Below are 24,497 nucleotides of genomic sequence, written 5' to 3'. Positions count from 1 at the left end.
CAATATGTTCCCTACAATTCAACCATTGTTAAAAAAAAATCAAATTTAGATCCATCTAACCCTATACATTATTTCCCAATCTCCTCGCTATCCTTTCTGGCTAAAATCATCGAGGTAACTATACAAAAGCAGTTGGAATTTTATTACAGGAGCATCAAGAGTTGGACCAGTTCCAGTTCAGCATTTGAAAAGGGCTACATTTAGAGATTTCCTTACTCTCTAGTACTGATGTTTTTAGGAGGGATCTGTACTGTGGTCAAGGCTTTGTGCTGGTGCTGCTTGATATCTCTGCAGTCTTTGATATGGTAAACCATCAACTTTTATTGTATAGAATGCAAGAGTGTGGTACAGGTGAGACAGTGCTTCAGTGGTTTGATTCTTATCTTACCAACAGAACTCGTAATTCTGAATGGCACACTATCCATACAGGTGTCCCCCAGGGCTCGTCCTTGTCAGCTATGCTCTTCAACATCTTCATGGCTCCTCTTTGCAAGTTCCTGGCCAGACAATGCTCTGCGTGGGATACTGTCTGTATACGGACAATATTAGGTTCCTCATCCCTGTTTTATCATCTTGGGCCACTACCTTCTGCCGTAAAAAGATGGTTAGGTCATAATGAACAAAACTGAAGATATGATTTTGTGGAGATAAGGTAAGGCCTGCAGGCAGAGGTCTAAGACCCCTTTCTTTTTTATGTTTGAAGATACATGGGATGGCCGTCTGGTTCTGTGCATTCACCTTAGAGGAGCAGTACAGGGCTTCACGACACAGCAGAGCTAGCTCATCCGCCTCTCCATTCCCCTCCCCCTTAGGTTAAGTCCACAGGTACTGGTGGCCGGCAGGACTTTTTTAGCATGCTATATAGTACTGGCAGCGGCTAGGAAAGGTCAGAGTCCAAGCGCAAGTTAGGGCAGGGGGAGGTCAGTAAAGCCAAGGTAGACGTCAGTCTGGGTCAGCAGCAGGAGATCCGTCTGAGGGAGGCTGACTGGGAAATAAGGCAAAGCAGGACCAAGGTAGAAACAGGGTAGCACACTTAGGCAGGAACAGGGTAAACACAAGCAGGTACAGGGTAAACCAGGGGTTCAGTGCAGGATACATACAGGAGAGCCCAGGGAAGCAGGAGGGCCACTGAGACACCCAGACAGGACAGGACAAGGACAGGACAGAGACACCAGAACATGCTAAGGTATACACAGACACAAGTGTAACCTCTGTGTCAAGGGGCCATCTTCCCAGCCCTGAGGAGCATTGGATGTGCTCACCCAGGGTGGAGTGTACTATCTCTCAGGGAGCAAGCTGGAGGTAAGACAACCTGTTAGGCCAAACTGACTGAAGACACATTTATAAAAACTCCACTGTCCACGAGTCCCAAACTCTTACTCTTTCTCAAACTTATTCTTTGGGCTGCAGGTTACTCCCCGAATCTTTTGAAACCCCAGTTCACCTCACCTATGGTCAGTTTTTGTAGAGATCACTCCCAATGCACAGAAGGCCTGGTTCACCTTTACACAATTTATGATTTTGCTCACTTCTTTTTCCGCAGAAGGCCCTCTCAAATCCACTCCACACTCCTCACTCCTTTTACCTCTCAGTCTCTTTCATTCTCATTTATGAACCCCAGGGGCTTCCTGGTTAGTTGTCTTTTTCTGACAACAACATCTCAGATTGTTACTCACTCATTAGAAGCTGTTAGGATTTCAGCCACTTCCCTTCTGGATCAGCTATGAAGATAGTGCACCCCCTAGTCCTTTGGAGCCAGTGCTAGTCTCGAGCTCTGTGAAGAAATAGCCAGCTGCAGCCTCTCCCTTAGGCCCAGCCAACCTCTCCCCCCAATGCAGTTCCCCAGAGAAATCTCCAAGTTCAGAATCACCTCTTTCTCTCTCAGAAATCCTTGACTTCTGCAGTACTTTTCTAAATCCAAGAGATCTGGTGATACGCTCAGATGATCTTTCACACTTGTAATCCACTTGCACACTTCCAGTAGTGCTTCTGGGTGAAGCACCAGTTGCTGTCCTTTCTCTCTCTCAGTGGCCCTGAACCCTCCAGACGCTCACAACCCTTGACTTCCTTCCTCAGTGACCGGTCTCTTTCACAGGCCACCGCACCAGGGCTGGTGCAAGGGTCTGTAGCTTCCTAGGCAGATCATTGTAACAGTGCCCCCCTCCCCCCCCCCAAGCCCACCCTGAGTTGAATGTGCCCTCTGACAGTGGTAGGTATATAGGGTTACATGGTCACCCTCTTACAGTTCTCTCTCTCTCTTTCTCTTGTAGCAAGCACTCCCTGACAACTATCCCCTCGTATTTTGAAAATGGCACCCTCGCATGCCCTGGTGGCACCCCACCCACTGACACCGCCCTAATAGAAAAAAAAGAAAGCATTAAAAACATACCTCTTCATGGAAGTGTTTGGAAAGCCTGAGCTTTCTCAGTAGCAGTTAACTTAACCATACAAGAGGCTATTCAAAATCAATACCCAAACACTAGGAGGTTTTAATTTTAATTATTTGATAGTTTAGTTGCTATATCTCTTTCTTTCTGCTTTTTGTAAAATAATAGTCAACTATGTTATAACTTCTTGATTTACCCCAAAAATTTTGTTTTATTGATCAAGATGCAGATTGTATTTTTATTCTAATTTCATTTTGTTTTATTATTTTTATTTTATATTTTATTTAACTTGAATTTTTGTTTTGATTTCTAAATTTATTATTATTGTAAACTGCTTTGTCAATCTTGTATTGGGAAAACGTTAAATAATAAATAAATAAAGCAACAAACAAACAAATAAATAAATAATGGTTGCACTGGCCCTGCCATCCACACAGATTTATTGCAGACACAAAACTTCAATTACTGGTACAACTTCATGCTTACCACTCACTTAATTATCAATGCCATCTCAGATTGCAGCTATGTTCAAAGCCGACTATTATTATGGGATGCTTGCTGATCCCTCTTGCTACTTTGTGCGGTCTTTTCTTTGAATTTAATATCCTCTGCTAATATGGTTAAATGGAAAGAGAAAGTGAGAAGTTATCCTGCTGAGTCTGTATGTAAATCACCCTTATGTGGGTCCGCTTCCGATTTAAGTTAATTCGCAGCTGAGTGAAATGTTTGTGACATGTGAGAACCCCGATGACTTACATAAAGGGACACATGAATATCCCCCTTCCAAATTGGGTATTTAGATGTATATCTATATTCTTATAAATAAAACTATAATAATATATTACCCAGTTAATGTTGCTCCTGCAGGTCTGGAGGGAAAGCAGAGGTAAAAAAATATAGGATAGAGGCAATATTTAGATTACTAGTTATCTTTATATATATTTTATTTTTTATTTTTCACAGCATTTCTACCAAAGATGTAACATTTTTTTTTATCAACATCTACAAGCAAATTATTTCTTCTACAATTATTCTCAGATAAGTAATAACAAATTTTTTCTTAAACCCTTTATCAACTTTTTTCTATTACTCTTCTAATATAAACCTTTGTGACTGATGCTTTGTGTTATTTTGTCTCTTTGTTCTTTTCTTTTAGGTATGCACAACAATACTTTTCTGTAGTCTTCTCCTTTCTATTAATGCATCACTGTAAAGGTAAGTAAAAGTTGGTTTCTTTCTTTATAATTTTATGCAATAAACAAGTTTGTTTATATAAACACTTAGCTGTTTTTTTCTTCTTCTTCTTTATTTTTTAAGTTCTCCTTTCTTCTTGTAGTGAGTGTAGCCTAGAGTAAGTTGAATCTTCTTCCTTTTTCCTTTCTGACTTTTACTACTACCTATCTAATACAAAATCAAAAAAAGAAACTATATGCCTAAACAAATAGGGGCGGATTTTCAAAGGGTTACGAGTGTATATTACGCACGTAACAGCGAAAAGCCGCTCCTGTGCGCGCCGAGCCTATTTTGCACAAGCCCGGCGATGCTCGCAAGCCTGGGGATGTATGTAAGTCCCGGGGCTTGAAAAAATGGGTGGGGCATGGGTGGGGTGGGATGGTCTGGGGTGGGGCGTGGGCGTGGCCAGGGGCCTCTCCACTGCTGCTGGAGATTGCGCTCGGCCGGCGCGCTCAACCTACACCTGTCCAGAGGCATGTGTAAATAAAAAAATAAAGGTGGGGGAGATTTAGGTAGGGCTGGGGGGTGGGTTAGATAGGGGAAGCGAGGGGAAGGTGAGGGGGAGGGAACGGGGAAAGCCATCGAGGGTCTCCTAGGGCTCGGCGCGCGCAATGTGCACAAGTGTGCACCCCCTTGCACGCGCCAATCCCGAATTTTATAACATGCATGCGCTGCACGCGCATATTATAAAATCAGGCATAGATTTGTGCGCGCCGGGTTGCGCGCACAAATCTATAACCGCACTTACGTTTTAAAATCTGGCCCATTTAGTTCTTGTGCCAGCTATATATGTGCATGTAACTTAAGTGTAAGTGTTGCATCTAATTGTTAACTGTTTTCCCAGATAAATCATATTCACCCTATCTAAGCAAGTTTTATTCTCTTTACATTATAATGTGGGTTGCATCATAGAATGTGTTCATCATAAATTCACATATTCTTTTCTAAGAGTGCGCTATTCACAGGTATCTCTTAAAGACAGACTTCTTAATAATACAGCTTATGTCTGTATTATATATTCTTCCAATATCTTCAATGTCTCTTTGAATTCTCATATGAATTTTTAATCTTTTTACACTTAACAGTCATGCAATCTTATCCCTTTTTTTTTTTTTTGACAGTACATAAGGTCACTGTCAACAATAATTTTACTTGTTCACAGTCTCTCTAATAAAGCTGTCATCAATCACCAGCAGGACAGCTGTTTTCTTAAAATTATCTCTTTTATTTGCTTACCCACATGCTTATTCTTCTAATACTTGCCAAATTATAACTTCTTGTAATCATCTAAGCAGGACAGAATCAAAGACCATGTGGAGTATTCATGCAGCACTTCCTTCCTCACTGAGTTTTGCTTAAGTTCTGTGTAGTTTCTACAACTGTCACTTGGTTTCTAGAAGTCTTTAGAGTGCACCGTGATGTCACGGGCACTATTTTTTGAAATAAGCATACATACCTCTTTACCCTTTTATTTAAAGTATTTTCTTTTCACATTTCAATATTATAGAATCCCTTATGATCCTTTCCCTTAATTTTCTTATTTTAAACTGTGCTACACTTTTAAATTCATTTTTGCACTTTGACTTTTAAAAGTACTCTTATGCAGACCTTGTCACCTGTAACTAGGGAAGCCAACATGATGTCAACCCTAGCTACGACTCTAGAATTTTTAGCCATTGCGATTCCCAATTTTTTTTAGTTTACCGGGCTCTACCAGTGACCATAGGGGTGTTTGGAATGACCCAACTATTTAATTATATTTTATTCTTTTTATATTATTAGTATAAAAAGTAAGTTCTATTACCTAGATCAATATTTCTTATGTATTACTATTTTTTTCTGCCCATTCAAACCTCCTATCTGCCATAAGTTACTCAAAAACTTTCTTTTAATTTTAATTCAAATTTAGAATTCTTTTTAATACTCCTCAAGTTTCTATCAGCCTTATTAAAACTACCACTATAGATTAATATAGACCTTTTCTAATTTTAAACCCTTTTTGTGTACTTTTTATTAACCGGTTCCTATCTTAGCTTTTTCATAATTTTTAAATTACTGTAGAACTGAAAAGTTGGTGTCCATCTAATCTTCAGACTTTTCTCAGTTGTACCTTACTTCTATTTATTTTCCATTTTTCCCACTTTTACATATTTTTCTCCTTTTTGAGGTTCCCACCCCCTGGGAAAACTAAGCCCTGGTGATGTCACTGATGACCTCACCAGGACAGGCTTAACGGTCATGACATAGCCTGAGTACTGCTTCTGTTTCAAAAGTCCACTCTATTTTTTTCTCTTCATGTCCTTGATGTTGAATTGCAGCGGAGAGTAAGCCACTGGCAGTAACAGCCCTCGGAAACACAGCTGACTCCTGCTGGCCAGATGATTCTCCCTGCCAGTCTCTCCTCTCTTCCTGACACCTGTCCTTTTCCCTTCCATTTTTCTCCCCTCTCTCCCGAGGATCAACAGCTGCAGCGGTCCAGAGGAAATGTGGTCCTAATCCTTTCATCAGTAGCACTGTCTCGAACGGCACCCCTTTCCATTTCGGACCTCCTCAGGATTACAGTGGTAATCACGGCTCTGCTGCCCTTCTTTTTCTCTTCTTTTTTTTTTTTTTTAACTCAAAGTGGCAGATCTCCACGGCAACATGGCAAACTCCACTTCAAGCAGCAGTAGGCCCGACTAGCGCCGCTACGGCACTCTCCTCTAACAGGGCTCTCCTTTTCTGCCATCGAACATGGCCCTGCTCTCTCTCCCCTCGCAGCAGCAGTGGCAGCGGTGGAAAAGCCCTCCCCCTCTGAGACAACCAGCCCTGTGTCTTACCTCCTCAGGCCCGATCCCAGCGGCGGCAGCCCCATAATAGTGCCCAGAGCTCTCAGGGACAGCAGCCCTTACAAACGCCACAACAGTGTTTTCTTCAACCTAGGCTCGCCCTTAGCAATGGCCCAGCCTTTCTCTTGTTCCCTGCAAGCTCCACTCAGCCAGGGGGTGCAGAAGCTTGCCCCGACAGCAACTCTGACCCTCCCCACCAGCATCAAGGTAATCACGGCAACTTCCTCTTGCTTCCTTTTTCAGCAGGAAACAGCAGTATCCAGTCCTGGGGCTCCAACAACAGCAGCTACCTGCCAGCTCTCCTCATCAGTAAGACCCCCTCCTCATGCTGGACCCGGTCCCATCAATGCCTAGGGGGCTCTTCTCTGGTAAGTATTTTTTTTTTTCAATTTATTTACTTTTTTAGGCCTATTTACATCTGCATGCTTTCAGCTCAGAGCCAGTCGAGTAATTTTGTTGTGTCAAGGTGTCCATGCCACCTGCCTCTATCCCAGTCACAACCTGGTTGGGATTCTCTAGTTAAATAAGAAGCTGAAACACTGGTTGCTTCCTCCACTGCCTAGGACTGGTTTGCACTCTATGGACCAGGTTCTAGGAAACCAGGACCCACTGCCACTTTTGACCGTAATCTGCAGCTGGGGTTTGTACTTCCCCATTTACTAGGGCTGCAACTACATCCACCCATGGCAGTGTTTATTTAAAGCACCTGACCTGCTGATTCCCTGAGTGTATCCTGTTCTGGGGGGGGGGGGGGGGGTTGTCTCTATCACTCCTATCCCAGGTCCATCAGCTCAGGCTTGTCCTCGGGGCTGCTCAACAACTCCACCTCCATCTCCTCTGTCTCTTCTCCTGGTTCTAATATAACTCCTTCTTATTCCTGCCTCACCCCTCCTTCAGACAAGTTCTCAACCTTCTCCTATCGCACCTGGGCTTTCTCCTCCCCTCAATGAGGTAAAGCCTGGGTGGCTCTTCCCTCTCCTGAACTCCCTGTGTCTTCTGGGAGTTGAAGTCTGAATCCTATTCTGGCTTTCTTTTACTTACTGGATCTCTTTCCCACTTCCTTACAGCCTGCCTTCTTTTATTGACCAGGGGAATATAATATTCATCACAGTTGTTAGAGGGCATTCCCAGCCCAAAATTTCCTCTGTGAGTCTGCCTTGCAGAGAGACAGCAGAGAAGCACTTTCTACCACCCCCTGCAGCATTGGTCACCTAGTTGAGCCTGGAGGAAAGAAGGACACCAGCAGATCCTGCTGAGGAAGGTCTTGGGGCTATGTCTGATGTGCAGTCTCTGTCCCCAGCTGATGACATCATCTTATCCGTCGTGTTGATGAGGGCCCAGATGGAAGCCATGGTTAGGGAGCTCTGAGGAGCTGACAGTTGGGACACCAGCAATTGCTCGTTTGGGAACCTAAGAGACCAGGATGGATCATTATTGCAGCAAGCATTGGGTAAGATGACACGGTTTTCCATTACAATGTCTAACTAAACCACAAGTTTACAAATTTGAGGAGATAAGGCTAGCTTTGAAGGCCTATGAAGAAGGCCTGTGAAGAACTTTGTTAGCTCAAATTGTTCAGGTAGCTCTGAAATTAAAGAATATTAATTTAAGACTTGGTGAACAGAAAAAATCTTTGGCTGAGTGTTCCAAGAAAGTGAATATAGAGGCGCAGAAAGCTGTGCAACTTTAAACTAATGTAACTGCTGTGATGAAAGATAATTTTATGATTCATAGAAAATTGGAGAATCTTGCCAATATTTCTAAAGCAAAAAATCTGCGATTGATCAATTTTCCAAAAATTGATATGATTTCTCCAAAAGAGATGTTTAGGAAGTACTTAATAGAAGTTGTAAAAGTTCCAGTTGAATCAGTTCCATCAATTGCTCATGCTTTCTATTTGCCTGCACTTAAAAAACTGGAGTTTCAGATGGAAAATTAGTTTCATTTATCCCTTTTGATACTGGAAATTTAACAGCCTTTTTAGAAGATTGGTGAAAGTCAAATTAATGTTGCAAATTTAGTAGTTAATTTGATATTGGAACCTGACAAGGCTTGGATAATGAAGTTATTTTTCAAGCATAGAGATAAGCTTTTTTTTATCATTGCAAAATTTGAATATTTCCTGATATGGTTCATGCCACTCAGTTAAGGCGAAGGCAGTTTTTGCTGTTATAACCTAAGGTGTTGTAGATTGGTGCTATATTTTTCTTACAGTATCCTGCAAAATGTTTAGTTTGGTACTGCAATGTTAGTTACTATTTTTTAAGCCAAACCAATGAACTTCTTGGTTCCCTTGCTTAATATATAGGTATATTCTTCTATATAGTAAATGGGCTGGTGATTCAGTGAGCATCCCTATATTTCTTTTATTGTAATCCCTCTAACAAAATTAGTGGGTTTTTGTGTATTACTTTAGGATTTTGGTTTTTCTTGTTATTTATAGGGGTCCATGTTCATCTGCTGTATGGCTTGGCAAGTAAGTTGGGTAAACTTATCCAACTAATTTAGCTGGGATATTCAGCAGTGTGGCAGTACTGGATAAGTTTATCCTAATTCGTCCTGTTTCGGGAAACCCAAAAAACAAACGTAATTTTTCAGAAATTTCAGAAAAATTCATTTTTTAGGTTAGTGTGCACTAACCTGAAATTTCGGGTTCCCCGAAAAAAAAAAGCCTGAACCGCGGAAAAAACAAAATTTTCCGCTGCGGGCCGAAACCGAAGCCCGAACCTATTGGTTCGGGCTTCGCACATCCCTATTGATAACTTATCTGGTTAACTCGACTCCTCCCCAATCCATCCATTCCCTGCCCCCTGAGTTATCCAGCTAAATATTTAACCAGATAAGTCATTTATCCAGCTAAGTGGCACCCACTGACCGTAGCTGGATATTCAGCAGCACCACTTAGCCAGATAAATCTGACTTATTTGGTTACGTTGTTTTTTTTTTTAAATATAATCGGGCTCATTCAATTTCTGTACAAGATAAGTTTCTTGGAATATTTGTTTAAAGATAATAAAAAAATTTTTTGAGAAAGGAAAAAAAAATCTGGCTAGTATAAGCTACAGCTGTTAAGACCTCTAAAGAGCCTTTTAGACAGAAATGATTTTCAAACAATAACCCAGGCCACGATTCTTCCTGGCCTGGACTATTGTAATGTGCTGTATCTTGAGCAGTGGGCAGCCAGGCACATGCCTTATGAGCTTTGCAATTGTAACAAAACTCTGCTGCCCGTTTAATTTCTGGGCTTAGTAAAAGAGCAAATATTACACCTGTGCTGCAGGTTCTTCCTACCTAGAATTAAAAAGTTTGAAAGTTCACCAAATGTGGTGCGGTCCTAGTGTGTACTTGTGAAGCCTCTGATGCAGTGCTCCAGGATCATGAAACATGATATCGCATCAGATGAAAATGAAGATATGAAGCCATGAAGTACAAGGCATTCTGTTAAGGGAAGTTATTTCTTAATTTTGACAAGGGATTTCTTTTCTAGTTTTAAATGCAAGATAAAAAAACCTAAAAATATTGGAAGAAATGAATCAACATGTTTTAGTCATGTGTAAGAGAGACTGATGATTATAAATGACCTGTAAAGCACTATTGGTCTGAAGCAATAGTGACCGTTGCACAGGTGGTTTGAGGGTCTCATTAGCAGCAATCTAATATTTTGCCGCATGTTTGTGAAACTATATATATATATATATATATGTGTGTGTGTGTGTGTGTGTGTGTGTGTGTATGAAAGAATTTATTAAAAATCCAGTCGATTGGGATGCATTTATGTACAATAATTGCATTATGCTATTTACACACATAAGTGGTAAATTTTATGTGTGCAACTTTTGAAAATTCACCTTTAAAGGAGTAAAATTTTCCTGCCAGAAAAAATGTGCTCCTGTTGATGAGTGCACACAAGGCTGACTGAATGGAGTCTAACATTACCTGAATATCTGGAAACCCTGCTATCTGAAAATAAAAAGGAATCTTGAGGGACTAAATAGTACATTGCTTGGGCAATAGGGAAATTATAAAATGTCCCTACCCTGACTATAAGAGCCGGCAGCACTTGATGTGGTATCCTAGAAAAAACTTGGATGATCCTACTTATTTCTGCCCAAGTAGTTTGGAAAGTGCCTGAGACAAATTGTAAATGAAGATCACAAGGAAGTTAAACATGAGCAAAGAGCTATTATGTATACTGGCTGTAGCAGCTCCAGGTCATCCTTTAACTCTGCAAGTAACTTGCAGGATAACACTGCTAGGCAATTGTTATCTTTCAATGCTATCTCTCTCAGTCATCTCAAACCTGGCAATTTTGGCTCTAAAAAATCTTCTCCTTCCTTTTGAACCATCACCACTCAGGCAAGCCTAAAACACTTCCTACATTTCTGGGAGGTCGAGCGGACCTAGTGTCCAGTCGGCCAATGTAATGTGGGCCCAGGAACGCTCCAGGAGCAGGCCCAAGGTTTGACGGTCAGAAGAGGGGGGGGGGGGGGGGGAGTAGGCTTAGGTGCAGGGTCATGCCCAGGACAGGGAACAGTTAAGGGTCAAGGGGGGGAGGGGGATGCATGGGGAAAGGAAGGAGCCGAATGGCTTCGGGCAGGAAGTCCCGTGGTTGGTCAGTCCCTGGAGCTGCTGAGGTGCTGGCTGGCCATGATAGGCCAGTCGGCATGAGGTCAGAAAAATAGACTGGACTTTCAAGGCTGCATGCTCTGGCTCAGTCACTCTCGGGAACCAGCAGCCAGCTTGGTCGCTTCGGGGTCATGCTGGCGAGGCCTCAGTTGGGCGCTAGGACTGTTAACGCCAGGGAGGTAGGAGTTGTGTACCCTCGGAGGTGTTGGTGCCTCCGTCAGCCGCCATCGGGTTTCTCCCACGGTGCCTGGAGAAGGAAGAAGTGCTGCCAGTGTTAGGCAGTGAGGGACGCGTGCGGGAAGCTTTCGGTCTCGGGAGAGGCTGCCTGTTGGTCTCCTGGCGACAACGGGGTGGAAGCTGCCAAGCAGCGAGGTGACTTTCCATTGACTGGTTATTTGAGCAGCTGCTTTCGAAAAAAAAAAAAAAAGAAAAGAAGAGCAGCAGCTCGGGCAGCTTTGTGCTGTTTGGGAGAGGTGCAGCGGACGGTGAGAGAGCCCGTGGAGAGTCGTGATGGAGTCTGAGGAGGCGGCATTTGTGCCGGGGGAGTTGGAGGTGGCTGGAGCCAAGCTGTTCCTGGAGAGTGGTGCCTCGGAGAGGGAGGCAGACCCGGTGAGTACATTCTGTGCTCCTTCCCTTATCGTCACTCCTGGCGGGAGGTCTGTGCTCCCTGCAGTACCGGCCCCATTGGGGGTGGGCGGGGGGGATAGAGGGGAGGTCGTGGTGCCAGCTACTTTGCCTGTTGGTGGTTTAGCAAGGGGAAGGACCCCACGGGCCTCCCAATCCCAGTCATGCACCCGCGGTGGAAGCAGGAGCTGGGGGGGCAGGGGATCCTGGCGTAGCTCAGAGTAGGAGAGGGGGGCAGGGGAGCAGGGCCTGTTGCTGCGAGGCTGGTTGGGGGAGGGGCGGGCGGCACCTCAGTGACCCTCGGGTTGGGTTCGGCGGAGCTTCCCGGGTTTTCGGATGTTGGACTCAGGGTCCAGCCGGGGCCCGTGGTGCCTTTCCCTATGATGCCATCGCAGGGCTGGGGGAGGCCGGGTTTTGTGTTGGCATGGGGCAGAGCTGCAGCGTGGTCCGGGGTAGTGGGAGTGGCCTGGCGTTGGAGGTCAATGGGAGGACGGGCGGTCCTCTATGGTATGGTGGGATGAGAGGCAGTCCGTGGCTCTCAAGGCATTTTCTTCAGCCCAGGAGAGGCCCTAGGGCAGGGGGCATGGGTGGATGGAAGTGGCTCGGCACGCATCGGGTGCAGGGGAGGACAACTTGGCCTGTACAGCGCAGGGGAGGTCCACTTCCATGCATTGGAGCCCCTCCGAGGGCTAGTGCCGAGCAGGGGTACCTGGCCGGGAGAGTGGTGTTCTGGCTCTGAGTGGCCCTGATGCAGGGGGTTGGAGAGGGTCCCGGGGAGGGACCTTGCCTGGTGGTATGCTGGTAGTTCTGCGCTCGGGAATGGACAGAAAGTGGGGTATAGCGGCGGGTATGGTGCCTCCTTCTGTGCCTACCTTTGTTTCTCTGCAGGGGGTGTCGGCGTCCCAGGATGTGGAGGAGCCAAGTACACCGCGGCATGAGGACTGGCGGAATGCAACGGCCTCAGCGGATCGGCAGGAGCAGGAGGTTCGAGCGGGATCACCAGGTCCGGTGGTGGCGGAGCCGCCCCCGCAGGGTGAGTTTGTGTTTCTTCCTAGAGGCAGCTCGGGGGAGGACTTAGGGGCAACAGACTTGATCGCCGACGAGGGGGGTGCCGGTGCGGAGGGGGTGCCAGTCCGAGAGGCCGGGGAAGTGGGGCGCAAGGGTGCTGTTGCCGGTAAGGCCAAGAAAGCAACCAGCAAAAAGTCCAAATCAAAGAGGAAGCAGCCACGGTCTAGTTCGTCGGAGTCTTCCTCTTCGTCCTCATCTTCTTCATCTTCCGTCTGACTCAGTGGTACCATCGGTTGCTGGATCCAAGGTCGGAGCGACTGATAGGGGTACTCCAGCTCTGGCTGCCTTTTCCGAACTATGGGAGGAGGTGCCGAGATCCCTGCGAAAGAAGATACGGCACCGGAAATTCATTGATATCTTTCAGCTGTTGGAGGGCCAACGCGGAAAGCGGAAGGAGAAGAAAAAGCGGGGGAGAGGTGATCACTTCCCTGGAATCCAGAAGAAGGTGGCGTGGAATGTCCATAACTGGATGTGGTCATTCCTGCTCTTAGTTAGCGTGATTGGGCACCGGGACCCGTCTCAATCCGGCCCTTTGCTATCGTACGCCAACGCGATTTTGGCCGCGAACAAGGCTTACAAGGGGTGGTTGTGGTTGAACTACGAGGAGTGTTTTCTGGACCGTATGGAGGAAAATAGGTTTATGTCCTGGGGCACTCAGGACGTGGGGCTGTGGTTGACACAGATGACCTCAAAAGCGCATCCGGGCAGTTTTGGGGTAGGGGTGTTGCAAGGGGTTTTTATTACTCAGCCTTTCTGACAGGGGCTCCCCTCATGTAGCGTGGGTAAGTCGGGTCAAGGAGGTAGCGACATCTATTGGCGGGTCAACCGATCCACGTGTATCTTTCCAGATTGCAAGTTCCGGCACGCATGTGCCAATTGCAGCGTGGGGCACCCTGCCTCTCAGTGTGTCAAGCGACAGGGTGAGGGCCCCGATTCCACCCTTGGTTCCAAAGGTCCGGGTAAATGAGATGGCTGGGAGGGAAGCCACCCCCATATGGATCGTGGCACTGATGCCATGGCTGAAGAGCTACCCAGTGGGGGGGCAGCCTTGTTGTTGTCACGGGGCTTTACGGAAGGTTTTCATATCCCATGCGAGGGGTGGGGTAAACTGTCCGTCGGTCAAATGGTTGCTTGGGGTGGTGGCAGATAAGTTAAAGAGTGTGATTGACTTAGGTCGAATTGCCGGGCCTTTCGTGTCTCCCCCGTTTTGGATTTGGTGCTGTTACCTTTGGCGGTGGTACCGAAAAGGGAGGCAGGAAAGTACAGGTTGATTCATAACCAGTCATTCCCAGAGGGAGAATCCGTGAACAATTTCATTCCAAGGGAGTTGTGTGTGGTTCGGTATGCCTCATTTGATTCAGCAGTGCCGTGATTAAGGAGTGTGGTCCAGGTGCGTTGATTGCCAAGGTCGACATAGAGTCCACATTTCGTCTGTTGCCAGTGCACCCGGAGAGTTTCCGCTTGCTTGGTTTTCGATTTAACAAGACATTTTATTTTGATAAATGCATGCCGATGGGATATTCAATCGCGTGTGCCTAGTTTGAGGCATTCAGTTCCTTTATTCACTGGGTGGTGGGGAGGATTTCCACGTCAGCGAATATCGTGCATTACGTGGATGATTTCTTGTTTGTTGGACTGTGGACTCAGGCGATTGTGGCAATCTGCAGGGCTGTTTTCAGGAGGTCGCGGACAACTTCGGGATCTGGCATCAGGCAAGATGGAAGGATCATGCACTAAGTTGGTTTTCTTGGGAATTGAGCTAGATTCTGTTGTGAAGGTGTCGCATTTGCCGGTGGACAAAGTCAACAGGATGCGGTCTTTGGTGAGTGGGGTATTGCATCGGTCAAAGTTGTCTCTTCTGGAATTACAATCGCTGGTGGGCAGTCTTAATTTTGCTTGCTGGTTGATCCCGATGGGCCGGGTATTCTTACACAGGTTTTCATGTGCCATGTCTGGCGTTAAGAAGCGTCATCATCGTATTCGCATGACTGCAAAGATATGCGAGGACCTGCACATCTGGGACAGGTTTTTAGTCGATTTTAATGGGGTGGCATTTTGGCAATCTGACTCCATGTCCAATCAGGATCTGGATCTGTTCACTGATGCTGCCGGTTCCATGGGTTTTGGAGCCTATTTTCAGGGATCATGGTGCGCAGCCAGCTGGCCGGAGGCATGGGTGGTATCCGATGTCACAAGGACCATCACATTTCTGGAATTGTTTCCAATCGTGGTGGCGCTACACATTTGGGGTGCACGATTGAGTGGTAAGAGGGTTGTTTTCTAGTGTGATAATGTGGGCATGGTGGACATTATCAATAAGAGAGCTGCAAGGTGCCTTTTGGTATCTGAACTGTTGAGAGAACTGATATTTCACTGCATATCATAAGAACATAAGAACATAAGAAATTGCCATGCTGGGTCAGACCAAGGGTCCATCAAGCCCATCATCCTGTTTCCAACAGAGGCCAAAACCAGGCCACAAGAACCTGCAATTACCCAAACACTAAGAAGATCCCATGCTACTGATGCAATTAATAGCAGTGACTATTCCCTAAGTAAAATTGATTAATAGCCAGGACTTCTTCTCCAAGAACTTATCCAAACCTTTTTTGAACCCAGCTACACTAACTGCACTAACCACATCCTCTGGCAACAAATTCTAGAGCTTTATTGTGCGTTGAGTGAAAAAGAATTTTCTCCAATTAGTCTTAAATGTGCTACTTGCTAACTTCATGGAATGCCCCCTAGTCCTTCTATTATTCGAAAGTGTAAATAACAGAGTCACATCTACTCATTCAAGACCTCTCATGATCTTAAAGACCTCTATTATTATTTGATTGTTTTTATATACCGACATTCATTGGAATATATCACATCGGTTTACATTATAACCGTGAAAACTAGTAGGACTAGGAGTCTTACTTTGATACATTGTAACATTGCAGAACATAGATAACTTAATAATTTAATGAGCTAAGGAATATAAGGATTATAACTGTGAGAACTAGTAGGACTAAGGAGTCTTACTTTTGATACATTGTAACCTTGCAAAAACATATAAAACTCAATAACTTAATGAGCTAAGGAGGCTTATCAGTGCACTATAACATAAAAGACATTGAACTTAAGATTGAGGTTTCTTAGAAGTGACCTTATGGGCATTGCTAACAGTGTGGCCGACTCTCTTTCTCGTTTCAAGTGGGAGTTGTTTCGAGAGTTCGCCCCGGATGCAGAACCATGTGGAGCTTCGGAGCTGTCTTTCCTTTGGAAATTTGGTTCACCGAAGCCTGGAAATTGCTGCGAGCATCATTAGCTCCATCCACGTGGACAAGTTATGTAGGCAGCACCCATAAAGTCGTGGTGTTTTTGTCTTCTGTGGGCTGGAAAGGGGGGTCCGGTTTTGGATGTCTGGATGTTGCGTTTTCTTGAGCATGCCCGGCTAGAGGGTCACTCCAAGGTGGTGGTGAGTTGACAGCTATCGGGGTTCTCTTTTTTTCATGCAGGCCCATGGGTGGCATTTTCCATTGGAACGGTTTGTGGTTCGGCGGTTGTTGGTAGGTTGGGCAAGGGAGGCAGGGCGGAGCGTGGACAGGTGGTTGCCAATCACGCATGGCATTTTGTTGCAGTTATGGGACGCCCTGCCAGGGATTTGCTCGTCACGGTATGAGACGGTTCTTTTTCAGGTGGCGTTCATGTTCGTCTTTTTTGGGGCTTTCAGGGTCAGTAAACTCGTGGCCCGGTCCGCTACTAGCTATCCCGGGTTACTGGCACAGCATGTAGTGGTTACTAGCCGGTGGTGTTGTGCATTCCCAAGTCAAAGACTGACCAAGGGGGCAAGGGGTTGTTGGTCATGCTGCAAGCGGTGCCTGGTTTGCGTTCCTGTCCGGTGGCCAACGCGGTGCGATATTGTATGTGGCAGGTTCCGGGAGCGGTGCAGTTTTTGGTGCACTTGGACCTGCGGCCCTTAATGAAGTACCAGTTCGAAATGGTGCTTCGGTCAGCGCTTGCAGCCATCGGGTTGGATGTTCGTCGCTTCAGGACTCAATCCTTTCATATCGGGGTGGTGACGTCGGACGCTGTGTTGCCTGGAGGTGTGATCAGAAGGATTGGCAGATGGAGGTCTGATGTGTATGAGGGGTACGTATGTCCCGGGCCTTGGCAATTTTGAGCAGTACCTAATTCTCTCCTTCCAGGTGCGAAACCTGCGGAGAAGTCCGTTTGGATTGTCGGGCATTCATACACCTTTTGGGCTCATAGGCATGCCTGCGGATGACCCTATGGGCCTCATTTGGACTTACACCGCAGGGGGGTTCGGGTTCACTGGTTGGGGTGTCGTGGGATGGTGTGGGACGAGTTGATTCCCTGCTTGCAGTGGGGTCGAGAGCAATTGGACCAGCCACAGGCACTGGTGATTCATGTGGGTGGCAATGATTGGGGTAAGATGCCAGGGCGGCATTTCATCAGCATGGTCCGTAAGGATTTGATGCTGGCATCTACACTGTATTCCTCTGCGGTTATATGTTGGGCAGATATAATTGCAAGCCTGCTGAATTGGGAAAGGTAATCTGGTGGAGAAGTAGGGTGAAGGCTAATCAACAAATTGGCTCATGGCTGGTGCTGTTCGGGGGGGCCGCCATATTCGGTTTGAATGGTTCTGGGGGGAGAGCAGGGGGCTGTTCAGTAAGGACAGGGTTCATCTTTCCTTCATCGCTATGGATTTGTATCTTAACTTGATTCAGGAGGCCTTGGAGGAGCTGTTTCCTCTGTAACTGGGGCCGCAACTTTGGGGAGTCACGGATATTTCATATCCGTGTCTATGGCAGATGGCCCGAGCCACTACAGCTCATGTTTGTTATTTGTTAAAGATTGTTTCCTGCTACACTTGTATTGGTTGACAACTGGGGGGGGGGGGGGGCAGTTGTTGGGTACAGGGCTCTTTGCTGGAAGGCGGCGGGGGTTCATTGGCCTGGCTCCTTGCTGGCTAGTGGCGGGGGTCCACTGGGTTGGCTCCTTGCTGGGAGGAGGTGGGGGTCTGAACTCGGTACAAGGGCTGGAATGTCGAGCCACGTGGCTGGTGTTGACCGTCTTGCTGGCGAGTGGCGGACGGTTGGGGGGTTTCATTGAATCAAAATTGTTAATGTTATGTGCAGGGCTCGGTCCTCCCTGGTGTTAATAAAGCTGTGGCCTTTGTTAAAGCCAAACTGCTGTGTATTATTGGAATCTATCCAGGATGCTCATCTTTAGAAAAAAAGATAATTACTTCTTTTAAAGGGCCAGTAGTGGGTTGTCTTCCTAGGCTTCTCCTGCTGATGTCCTCTAGATGTTTCCTCTTCAGTCCTATAAAGAGGGCCTTCCTTCACTCAGACTTCGCCTTCTCAAGGAGTTGGTCATGGAGTCGGACTACTCCTGGATCTTCAGTTCCAGCTCTTTGTCCCAGGAGTCCTCCGTGATCCTTCTTCACTTCTTCAAGGCACTCTGTTCCTTGTTGGTACTCCTTGTCTTCATCCATGGTTCCTGAACCTTCGTCATCGTCTTCGTTCCATGTTTTGGTCTCTCGACGGATCCCGTCCTCTTGCTTCTGATGCCCTGATGTCTCCATGTCTCCAGATGTCCAGACGTTTCCCTATCTCCGGATGTACAGACATCCCCTTGTCTCTGGATGTCCAGACGTCTCTGCCCTCTGATGTCTTTGTCTGTCATATCCCTGAGGTCCTCCTCTCTTGAGGTCCCTGATGTCCACATGCTTAGATGTCCTGATGTCCCGAGGTACCGGTGTCCTTTTGTATCCAATGTCCTACATTCCAGCCCTGATGTTCCGAGTCCTGATCCTGACGTAACGTCAGTCCCTAGCTCCGGGCCCAGCATTGCCTCACCCCAGTCCTCGTCTCCAGCTGACCTTCCTGGGAGTAAATCTGTATATATCTGGTTTCTGAGTTTGGTGGCTGGAGCCCTCTTCCAATTGGATCTGTCTTCGAGCAATGCCCGGATTCCTCCCTTGTCCTGAGCTTCAGTCCTGCACATGTTCCGCTCTCTGCGTGGTCCATGACCAGCCTCTTCAGGTTCTGTAGGGCATGTAGTGGGACAGGGTGCTCCGCGACCAGCCTACATCGGCTGTGTAGGGCGCCCTGAGGGGCAGTGCCTGTCTAAGTCTCTTGAGCCCTTATCCTCATCTGATTCTTCCCAAGTTCCAAGTCCTCATCGGAGTATCCAGAATTCTCACCTGACTCTCTAGAATCCACCTCTGATCTTCATCTATGTCTGAGCATCTTGCACCTGAGTTCCAAGCCACCTCATGTCCTCGTCTCATCTGAGTTCTAAGTTCCAAGTTCCAAGTGTCCTCATCTCGTCTGAGTTCCAAGTTACCTCTTGTCCTCGTCTTGTCTGAGCTTCCAAGTACCAAGCATCCTCATCTTGTCTGAGTCTTCAAGTGTCCTCGTCTCATCTGAGTCCCAAGCTCCACCTTTCTTTGTCTCATCTGAGTTCCAAGCCACCTCATGTCCTCTTCTCGTCTGAGTTCCAAGCCACCTCACTTCCTTGTCTCATCTGAGCTTTCAAGTACCAAGCGTCCTTGCCTCGTCTGAGTCTTCAAGCATTCTCATCTCATCTGAGTTCCAAGCTTCACACGTCCTCGTCTCATCTGAGTCCCAAGCTTCACACGTCCTCGTCTCATCTGAGTCCCAAGCTCCACATGTCTTCATCTCGTCTGAGGCTCCAAGCTTCCTCGTCTTGTTCAGGTCTTCACCCTTGTCCAAGTCCGAGGTCCCATCTTGTTCCTGGTTCCAGTACCATCACCTGTCCTCGACCTCTGTGCATCCTGCCGCATCTGCCACTCCCCAGTGGCAGGTCCAAAAGGGCTATCGAGTGGCTGGAGGGCTACCCCAGAGACCAGCATTGCATTGCTGGGTCTATACTGGTGCATGCAGGTTTGGCAGAGGTTAGGGCGGTGGTCAGTCTGCTCCTCCCATGCTTGGACACATCTTGCCTGCCGCGGTGCTTCCACGGACCTCCTCTCTGCAGTCGCATCGTGGTCCAAGGGCACACATCTCCCCGGAATTGGGAGCACTCCCTAACACTCCCGCATCACTCACAGCACAACCTCCACCCCATTTTTATGAATTACTCATTAACCATTTTATCTATGATATCCGAAAGCAACGAGGATGTTTGTGTAACCTGCAACTATATTGTGTCCCGGAATTGGCAGGATTTCTCAAAGGGATTAGGATTTGGGCGTATTTTCCATCTTGGTTCCTCCACTCTCCATGCTTTTGTGGAGCTTCAAAATAAAAGCATGGGATTCACTCTGAATCCAACTGTCTGATTTCTTCCACATGTAACACAGCAGCTGAAAATTCCAGTTAAGAGGTAGTTGTTACAGATCAATAAAATCCCCAAACTGCCAGTACATCAATGGATATTTATTCTGTCTGATGCAATACTGATTATCCATATTAGGCAATGCTACTCATATCTTCAGGATTTCACTAAACTGTGGACTAATGCAATCCCATGATACCACAAAAGGATGTTTTCTCCCAATAAATCAGCTGGGATTTCCTTCCCTGGAGCTTACAAATGCTGTAGAGGGAGCTGGGTCCTCTAGGGTTGGATCTTGCCTGTTCCAAAACTCTCCAAGGAGTGAATCATCTAAAACTGGAGCATGCTCGGATAAAACAACACAAACATAAGAACATAAGAACATGCCAATACTGGGTCAGACCAAGGGTCCATCAAGCCCAGCATCCTGTTTCCAACAGTGGCCAATCCAGGCCATAAGAACCTGGCAAGTACCCAAAAACTAAGTCTATTCCATGTTACCATTGCTAGTAATAGCAGTGGCTATTTTCTAAGTCAAATTAATTAATAGCAGGTAATGGACTTCTCCAAGAACTTATCCAATCCTTTTTTAAACACAGCTACACTAACTGCACTAACCACATCCTCTGGCAACAAATTCCAGAGTTTAATTGTGCATTGAGTGAAAAAGAACTTTCTACAATTAGTTTTAAATGTGCCACATGCTAACTTCATGGAGTGCCCCCTAGTCTTTCTATTATCTGAAAGAGTAAATAACCGATTCACATCTACCCGTTCTAGACCTCTTATGATTTTAAACACCTCTATCATATCCCCCTCAGCCGTCTCTTCTCCAAGCTGAAAAGTCCTAACCTCTTTAGTCTTTCCTCATAGGGGAGCTGTTCCATTCCCCTTATCATTTTGGTATCCCTTCTCTGTACCTTCTCCATCGCAACTTTTATCTTTTTTGAGATGTGGCGACCAGAATTGTACACAGTATTCAAGGTGCGGTCTCACCATGGAGAGATACAGAGGCATTATGACATTTTCCATTTTATTCACCATTCCCTTTCTAATAATTCCCATCATTCTGTTTGCTTTTTTGACTGCTACAGCACATTGAACCGATGATTTCAATGTGTTATCCACTATGACTCCTAGATCTCTTTCTTGGGCGGTAGCACCTAATATGGAACCTAACATTGTGTAACTATAGCATGGGTTATTTTTCCCTATATGCATCACCTTGCACTTATCCACATTAAATTTCACCTGCCATTTCAATGCCCAATTTTCCAGTCTCACAAGGTCTTCCTGCAATTTATCACTATCTGCTTGTGATTTAACTACTCTGAACAATTTTGTATCATCTGCAAATTTGATTACCTCACTTGTCGTATTTCTTTCCAGATCATTTATAAATATATTGAAAAGTAAGGGTCCCTATACAGATCCCTGAGGCACTCCACTGCCCACTCCCTTCCACTGAGAAAACTGTCCATTTAATCCTACTTTCTGTTTCCTGTCTTTTAGCCAGTTTGTAATCCACGAAAGGACATTGCCACCTATCCCAAAACTTTTACTTTTCCTAGAAGTCTCTCATGAGGAACTTTTGTCAAACATTAACAATTACACAAAGGGTGCTCATGCACCATTGTAATTGGTAACCATGGGTTACATTTTGTTCCAAAGGCTTAACATCAACCCACCTACTATCATGTGAACTTTCCAAAAGTCACAGAGCTTGGAAGAAGCTCCTACAGTGTGGTACATAAAAGGTCATGTGAGCCATCAGTGTTACACAGTTGGGATGCTGTCTTCAGAGAGCAATTAAAGGTAATAATTTCCTTATTTCTTGTCAGCAGCGATCTGGTGACTTTGTTCCTTCAAGGACCAGAAAAAAATAATAGGATTTTGTTGCTGTTTTCATACTTATTTGTGTGTGATACTGTATACCCAACATATTTGAGGGTTTTTAATATGTATTGGATTTATAGTTTGTATTGAAACTCACTTTGATATATTTAGAGAAGGTGAGACATATAAAACAATACAATATTTTAACATTTCTTCAGCCCTTTTCTCTTTCTGCAGGTGCTCTTGGTCTTTGGGTTTCTATGGTATGGTCTCCTGTTCCTCGTTGTCTGTAATATCAGATACTTGTTCCTCCTTTTACCTCTTTGTTGATGGTACCTCTTGCAGATTTAGCACTACCAGCTGCTTCAGCAGAAATCCATAAGTGTTCTGTGGTGCTCTGAACATAGCATCCATACAGGCTATTTCTGCTGCTCCTTGCAGGCTACATGCTGGATTACCTATATTCTGTTTGAAATGTGACAGCTTGATTAGGAGCAATCAGTAACCTAAAGGTGACACACTTATTAGGACTTGATTGATTATAATTGCTTCCCCTTGGCTTGTACGTGGTACAAAACCATTTTGAAATGCAGTGGCAAACACTAGATTTGCCTCACAGGATTCTGCTTCTGCTGCTGTGGCTGGCAAGGAAGCTGCCTTTAACTTTACCTGGAGCAGCTATCAAATCTCATAAGCTTATATCAGATCAGTTTAAAGATAAAAAATACAAAAGTAATGAACCAGGTGTTTTTTTTTTCCTCAAAGCCTGAAGTGATAGTTGTACTGTCTAAATTAGAGGTGATATGTAAGAGTTGGGTTGTTAATTTATTCATTCATTCATTGCAAGAGAATATTCTGATACTAGCTAGGTATACAGCCCGTGAGCCGTGCTTGCATTTCCTTGCCTCACGTACAAAGAGCAGCATCTTGAATGCTAATATGCAAATAAGATTGGGAGAATAATGAATTCCATATTTAAGGGCAAGAAGCCAAAAAAACGGTTGCTCACATTTTGATCTCCACATTTCTTCATTTAAACGTGTTTGTGATGAGGTAAAAGTCACTTGCATGAAATTGGCAAAAGAAGAAGAACTGGATCATGCTAGTAGGCACTCTAGCAGCCCAGCACAAGAAGTTAAAAAAATGAGGCTGACAGGGAGTTTGGGGCAAAATTCTGGGAAGATGGGGGTCCTCAGTTTTACCCGCTGGTTCCACCAGAGGGCAGTTGGGAGAGCTACAAAAGAACTAGTTTTGCATCCTGGAGTGTGATGGGTAAGGAATCAGGATAGAGTCTAAGGTGAGCACTGAATGTCAGAATGAACCTTTGACAGCCTGCGGAGCCCAGGAAAGCAGGAGGACCGGAAAGCTTGAGAGGAGCTGAGCTTGATCACAGTTGGGGGAAAAAAAGGAGACAAGGTATAGTGTCTGGAATGAAGGGAATTTGAAGGTGTAACTTTCAGATCTGAGTTTATGCCCACAAATGGATTATTTTAAAACTGACTGAGGTATTTTGTACACATAAGTCTGTGCACAAACTTTTATGCTCACAAAAGATAAGTGTTTTGGGGGAAAGGAGAAGGGGTGGGTGGAGTTGGTTTCTTGAATCGTTTTGATTTTGAAAAGTACGCATAGAAATTAATATTCTAAAGCAGGGGTCGGGAACCTTTTTGGCTGAGAGAGCCATGAACGCCACATATTTTAAAATGTAATTCCGTGAGAGCCATACAAGACCTGCCAAATTAATTTACTACAACCCCCCACCCTCCTGACCCCCCCAAGACCTGCCAAAAGTCCCTGGTGTTCCAGCGGGGGTCCAGGGCTCGCAGACAAATCTTTAATAAAAAAGTAAAAATCTAACAAACTCCCCCACCCTCCTGACGCCCCCAAGACCTGCCAAAAGTCCCCAGTGGTCCAGGGCTCACAGACAAATCTTTAATAAAAAAGTAAAAATCTAACAAACTCCCCCACCCTCCTGACGCCCCCAAGACCTGCCAAAAGTCCCCAGTGGTCCAGGGCTCACAGACAAATCTTTAATAAAAAAGTAAAAATCTAACAAACCCCCCCCCACCCTCCTGATGCCCCCCCCCCCAAGACCTCCAAAATTAATTTACTACAACCCCCCACCCTCCTGACCCCCCCAAGACCTGCCAAAAGTCCCTGGTGTTCCAGCGGGGGTCCAGGGCTCGCAGACAAATCTTTAATAAAAAAGTAAAAATCTAACAAACCCCCCCACCCTCCTGACGCCCCCAAGACCTGCCAAAAGTCCCCGGTGGTCCAGGGCTCACAGACAAATCTTTAATAAAAAAGTAAAAATCTAACAAACCCCCCCACCCTCCTGATGCCCCCCCCCAAGACCTCCAAAATTAATTTACTACAACCCCCCACCCTCCTGACCCCCGCAAGACCTGCCAAAAGTCCCTGGTGGTCCAGCGGGGGTCCAGGAGCGGTCCAGGAGCGATCTCCTGGACTTGGGCTGTCGGCTGCCAGTAATCAAAATGGCGTCGACGGCCCTTTGCCCTTACAATGTCACAGGGGCTACCGCCGCCATTGGTCGACCCCAGTGACATAGTGAGGGCAA

General features: G+C 45.9%; 1 long non-coding RNA gene across 1 annotated transcript in view; it reads left to right on the top strand.

Annotated features, from left to right (window-relative positions):
• The first annotated feature begins 21,792 nt into the window (after window positions 1-21,792).
• Window positions 21,793-24,497, top strand: part of LOC115086195 — a 238,143-nt gene continuing 235,438 nt past the window's right edge. The window contains exon 1 of the long non-coding RNA XR_003855142.1: window positions 21,793-21,898. This is a non-coding gene — a long non-coding RNA (uncharacterized LOC115086195). The remainder of the gene's footprint in view (window positions 21,899-24,497) is intronic.

Source organism: Rhinatrema bivittatum, chromosome 2 (genome assembly GCF_901001135.1).
Source record: "Rhinatrema bivittatum chromosome 2, aRhiBiv1.1, whole genome shotgun sequence".
Classification (NCBI taxonomy): Eukaryota; Metazoa; Chordata; class Amphibia; order Gymnophiona; family Rhinatrematidae; genus Rhinatrema; species Rhinatrema bivittatum.
This window is presented reverse-complemented; position numbering and strand designations above follow the sequence as displayed.